The sequence below is a fragment of the Ictalurus furcatus genome, chromosome 13 (assembly GCF_023375685.1).
Source record: "Ictalurus furcatus strain D&B chromosome 13, Billie_1.0, whole genome shotgun sequence".
Classification (NCBI taxonomy): domain Eukaryota; kingdom Metazoa; phylum Chordata; class Actinopteri; order Siluriformes; family Ictaluridae; genus Ictalurus; species Ictalurus furcatus.
The window spans coordinates 12,335,206-12,341,205 of NC_071267.1; positions in this window are offsets into that span (position 1 = coordinate 12,335,206).

Here is a 6,000-nt window from a genome sequence, read left to right on the forward strand (position 1 = left end):
AGCCAAGATAACAAAGGAGTGGCTACAGGACAACTCTGTGAATGTCCTTGAGTGGCCCAGCCAAAGCCCAGACTTGAACCAGATCTCTGGAGAGATCTGAAAATGGCTGTGCACCGACGCTCCCCATCCAACCTGATAGAGCTTGAGAGGTCCTGCAAAGAAGAATGTGAGAAACTGCCCAAAAATAGGTGTGCCAAACTTGTAGCATCATACTCAAAAAGACTTGAGGCTGTAATTGGTGCCAAAGGTGTTTTAACAAAGTATTGAGCAAAGGCTGTGAATACTTATGTACATGTGCTTTTTTTGTTTTCTATTTTTAATAAATTTGCAAAGATTTCAAACAAACTTCTTTCACGTTGTCATTATGGGGTATTGTTTGTAGAATTTTGAGGAAAATAATGAATTTAATCCATTTTGGAATAAGGCTGTAACATAACAAAATGTGAAAAAAGTGAAGCGCTGTGAATACTTTCCGGATGCACTGTACATGGGAGTCCAGTTAATCAAGCACTGAGCACTTGATCTGTAATAGATCACATGCTTATAAGTGCAATAACTGCACTGAACTAGAACAGCCACTCCTTCCAATCTTCCTTCAACAGCCACAGTACAAATCTAGGTTACAGTAGATCAGATACAAGTATTTTGCTGTGTGTTAATATATATACACCACTCTATCAGTTATGTCTTTTGATAGTGAGTCAGATTCATGTAAGGTTCTACAAGTATCTATCCTGAGAACACAGACAAAATTCATTAGCCCTTTGAGCCACTCCAGGGCTCAACACATCATAGACAACATATGTCTTTTCTTGTTACATAAGTCAAAGCACAAAACTGTGCATCTCAGTGCATCTCTGATCTGTACCGATGTTCCGTTTATGAACCCTTGTTTGTACACTCAATTCTCCACGTGTGAAGAAGTGTGTGTGCTGGTGTGTGGAAATGTATGAGAATGAGAACTGGCAAAAAGGGTGAAGAGAACGTTTCGATTCAATTTCATATGAAATGAACCAATCAAACGGGCTAAATGTCTATCCATCCCTGTGACAGTGTAGCAAACACAGAGCTGCCCATGGTGCTTCCACAGCACACAGCCCTGTGTGATATCAAACGACTGGAGATGCGTAACTAGAGCCTGCTGTGATAAAGTAAACTCAATCAGGACAACACTATACTATGTGTGTGTGTAAGACAGACACGTAAAGGCTAATTGGTGGCAGCCAGAGCAGAAATAAATAAATGAATAAATGCAAATATTATGTCTGTAAGTCCACAAGTATATGAATGTCTTTCACAAATTTGAACATTGGTAAGACTGTAATTAAATACGGCTCTAAAACGAACTGTGCAAATGTTGGTGTAACTGTGATGTGGCTTGTATCACAGTCACCTATCAGTGTGATATAGTTGGGTTCTATTTGTTGCTGTACTCTTCGAAGCAAGCCAAGCTCTTTTCATATTTGTTGTCCACGAGGGCAATGAATAAATCATAGAATGAGTTAATGGCCTTTGTATGTTGTAATAAACCTTGTTCTAATGAGCTTCATTAAGTTTTCTCGTTTGTAGTTGCTAGAAATGCCAGGAGTGATTCTTTTTCATTTGTACTACAAAACTCTCTCTCTCTCTCTCTCTCTCTCTCTCTCTCTCTCTCTCCTCTCGCACTTTCTGCTTGATAATGTCTCTGTAGCACTGGCACACAATAACAATTAAAAGCAAAATAAAAGCGAATAAAGCCAGCTGAAAAACAAATAAAAACCCAATTTAAATATCACTTAAAAGAGGGAGTTGAGAGAACTCTTGAGTCTTGAGAGACTTGACACATTTGCTATAATGCTCACGTTTCATCCAATATGGAAGAGGAGCGGCGCAAGCTGTTCAACCATAAACAAATGGATGAGTTCATTTGTGATGCCTCACGGGCCATTGTTTTTAAAGGATTTTCTCTTCATGCCAGCACGCAGTATGTGCAAAAGGAGCTGAACAGAAATGATTGGATTATGTGTGTATGCACTTTGCCGAGGCTGATTTTGCAGCAAGCTTATGCGAGTGAATGAGTTTGGCCAGAGGCAGAGAGAAAGCTTTCTCTCAGCTAGACGTAGCCGGCTGCTGAGGACACACCTATTGTGCAGACAGAAAGATGGGAAGCAGGGCCATGTATTGTTCAGGAAGAGAATGTCTCTGTGGATTGCACAGAACAGATAGTTACTGGTCTGAGCTCCGCATGAGGCCTTATTCTCTCCCCCCATGCTAGCACATTATTTCTGCTGGAGCACAATGGAGCACTGAAGAAAACATCTCAGAGTGAGTGAGACAGCAGCACATTACACTGGAGCAAAAGTAAGGAATAATAACGGGCATGTGAAAGAAGCAGGCTCTGTGATTCAATAATAAATTCTTGTACCAAAACAAGTGGTCCTAATGTCCATGGTGATGTTCTACTGCTTTTCAGTTATTCAGCAGAAACCACTGAACGGAATGCAATAAAGCTACATTTCCACAGACACTGAAAAGTGTAAGCAATGAGAGCAGTCCATTTTCTCAGAAAAAAACCCCCAAAAAACGTAGGAATAAATTGTTAGGAACCCATTTCAGGAATAAAATTGAAAATATCATATTAAGCCTGAATAGTCAAATACTTTACAGCACTTCTGGAACAACATGCTTTATTTCCTGTAAATACGCTTATATGAATTTCACAGTTTCCGAATTCACCTTCTCGCATATTTTTGGTCAAAATATTTCCATCCTGCTAAATTTGAAAGATTAAACAAACATTTCCACAATAATGTGGCAGTGAAAGTATACGGTACGGTGGAGCACTGTGATGCTATCAGGTGTGTGAAAATGCAACAAGATGAAAAAAGGCAGAATTTAAATACAACAATATTAATGTCAAACATTTCAATACATAGCCCTGCTTATCATAAACAGAGAAGCAATGTGAGATGAACAGCACAGATTGGTAGCAACTCCTAACAGTAGCACTATGCTAAATCATGTGTGATATAGCTTGGCTCCTACTTAGTAGTAAGATGTACGCTTTAGGCTTACATGTACGGTATTTGGTCTTTCAATAAAACATAGTTCGACCAAACAAAGCCATTTCGCATCATGAACTATGCTGACCTCTGAGTGACTCACCAGGTTGATTTTGTTTGATTCAATTGTAAAAGAGCAACCAAATGTGCTGTTTGAACTAGGATAGTGCTGCATCTGTCATAGTGGCATGAAATATAATATAGATTAACCTTGTTGTTGTGACTGTAGCTTCCTAATGAAAGTTCAAAAGTTATGTTGTCTTTATGATGTTTATAATTTCATAAGGAATGTCATTCTGCATCATGTAAGAGACTCAAAGTAATCCTTCTGTCCATGAGATTTAATGCGATGACCTTGGACTGACACCAGAATACTTTAATATCCTGGTCCTTGATAGACGTGTAACAAATTAGAAGCTGGTGGTTTGTAATTAAGTTTGGGAAATGTTGATAATAAGATGTCTGAGTGGTTGAAAACAGTCCTACACTAAGGAAAGAGACAAGGAGAGAGAGAGAAAAAGAACTTTGTAGCAATAATATCCCAGAGTGGGAATACATTTCTTTTGAAAGGTTTCCCTGCCTCAGATTCCTTGCTTCTGTTACTTACAATCTTCACTCAGATCCATGTCTAAGAGGTTGGTGGAGTACAGCAAATACTGTGTTGGGGGAATCTTTGGAAGTTGTAGGAGTCTCAGTAGTTGAAAATAAAATGTAACCCCTGAGAGCAGACAACAAAGTACATTTTGCACAGAAAGTGTTTTTTGCCCTCCATTTTTTCAAAGCCTCTTTTGTACTCGAACATGTGTACGTTTTATTACTATGTGCATGTTATTAGAATATTATAGGCTCTTTTGAAATCATTCTACAGTATGTCCCAAAAGATTCCATACATAGGAGGAAATGAACACTATTTTTTTTTTTTTTTGCAAAATGTCTTCCAAAATTGTTCACACTTATTATATTCAGCAAAAAAAAAAAAACCTACCCTTTCCAGAAGACTGTATTTTAAAGATAATTTTATAAAATCTAAATAAGCTTTACAGATCTTTATTGGAAAGGGTTTAAACAATGTTTTTCATGCTCGTTCAATGAACCGTAAATAATTATTGCACATGCACCTGTGGAACAGTCCTTAAAACACTTAAAACAGTTTACAGGCGGTAGGAAATATCAACCATCAACCTGCTGCAGGGAGGCATGAGGACTGCAGATGTGGCCAGAGCAATAAACTGCAATGTCTGTAATGTAAGACGCCTAAGACAGTGCTACAGGGAGACAGGAAGGACAGCTTGTCGTCCTTGCAGTGGAAAATTACATGTAACCATGTGTGTCCTCCAGATGTGATGTGAAACTTCTTCAGTTTATGTCTCAGTTGTTGAATCTTTTTATGTTAATAAATTTGCTGGAAATAAAAGCGGTTGAATGTGAGAGGACGTTTCTTTTTTTGCTGAGTATATATATACACACACACACACACACACACACACACACACACACACACACACACACACACCACACACAGACATATATATATATATATAGGTTTTTTTCCCCCGAAGCCTTTGATAAAAGAAGAAAGTATTGAAATCTTTCTCATGGCTGGATCTGGAAGCTGTCACAAGGTTGGCGATAGATTTTAACAGGAAACATGGCAACTACATGACAGGTTGCCAAACTTATTAACAAATTCAAAATTACTGGAAGTGTATACGCAGAAGTGGACGTCGATGAACATCCACTGAGGAAGACAAATACTACTTGTATAATCCGTGCTCTGACACATTTCTGTTTTGAAATAGTGCAGTTCTCATATTTCCAGCAGCATTGTTTACATTTGTCAGTGTTTTTCTCTATTATTCCTATATTTATATAAGGTATTTATATGAGTTATATATAAAATAGGTATTTTCTTACCTTCCTACTATACTTGTGTATGCATGATGAAGCACACAGTTTGAAGATTTCTAAAGCTTGCTAGAAGGGATTTTGCAAATATTCTTACATGTGCATCATTGATGTTCATCTTCGAGAGCTCTACCAGACACCGACTATAAAATATTTCCACTGCAAATGTAGAAAATGAACCAGAAACGCAGGATTAGGAAGAATGTGGAAGTGTTTGCGAAGTGAGCCCTTTAAGTGTACAAACAATATCAGACCTTTCATCCAATCCACATCACTTGGGATTGTAAATACTATGAGTGTCACAGCATGCTAATTAATCAACAAAAGAAAGGGTCATAAGTACAGCAGTATCAGCAGAACATTGGGGTGGAGGCGGTTAAAAGAGAGATGTAAATGCAACACTTTAAAACAAGACAATGGGGTCTTAATGCTACAGAACAAATAAAGTCTGAAAAAACGAAGTAACTTTACAATACCAGTACAGGAGCTCTCATGACAGGAATCTAATTGGTATCATTTGCTTGTGTAATTTGCACAATTGTCATATGATGCTTGTGAAATATAAACATTTTACTATTGATAAAATTCTCAGGTCACTACTCGTAAAGAATCAAACTGTTTAAAGGAATTGCTGCATTATCTATAAATTGCTATAATTAATATCATTGCTCTATGCATCCCTTGTAGAACGAACACTGGAAGACTTCTACAGTTCCATTAGCATGCTGTAAACCACATACTGTTACAACTTTTTCCTCATACCCGAAGACGTCAATTATGTGAATCTCTATTCACCCTAAATTCTATCATGTCAAATTTTTACTCAAATGGGTGACAAAACTGGACTTTATTCATACTGCCAGGCATAGCACAATGAAAGATACATCCCTACAGCCAATTCCAGCTAAGATCAGCAGAATTACACATGGAAAACTGGACCGGAAGTTTAACCGAAATTGATTCGTTCATGACTGATCAAGCAGAAATTCAGTCAAGTCCATAAGTATTTGAACATTGGCAAATTTATTTTAGCTGTCTACCACAGTATATTGGA